This window comes from Olea europaea, chromosome 10, assembly GCF_002742605.1.
Source record: "Olea europaea var. sylvestris chromosome 10, O_europaea_v1, whole genome shotgun sequence".
NCBI lineage: Eukaryota > Viridiplantae > Streptophyta > Magnoliopsida > Lamiales > Oleaceae > Olea > Olea europaea.
In genome coordinates, this window is record NC_036246.1 from 19,142,617 (window position 1) to 19,143,037 (window position 421).

A 421-nucleotide genomic window follows, 5' to 3' on the forward strand; every position below is an offset into this window, starting at 1 on the left:
AGGAACTGCAAACCTACAGTAGTAGGTTCTGCAAAATACGAAATTCGACACATTAGAGCAGAGAAGTATAGGCAAAGAATAGTTTTACACTGGAGGGAGGTAAATTTGGGTTTGATAACTAAAGATAACAAAGAAAAATAAGAAGAAAAATAGGTATTTCACCTACATTTGTCTGAGTTACTCCGGGCAGGAAATGCATGCACCTTTAATGATTAAAGGCTGTTAAACTGTCTGTGGAAAAATTCAATTATTTTCTTTAATCAAACTATCATACAAAAGTGTTTTGACTTACATATAATAATATTAATCAGACTCCTTTCCTAATAGAAAATAAAACAAACACTAACCCCCTTCGAGTTATTAAAGATCAATCAACCTAAACTATGACTGATTCCAGAGACTTCTCCAGATTAAAGAAAAA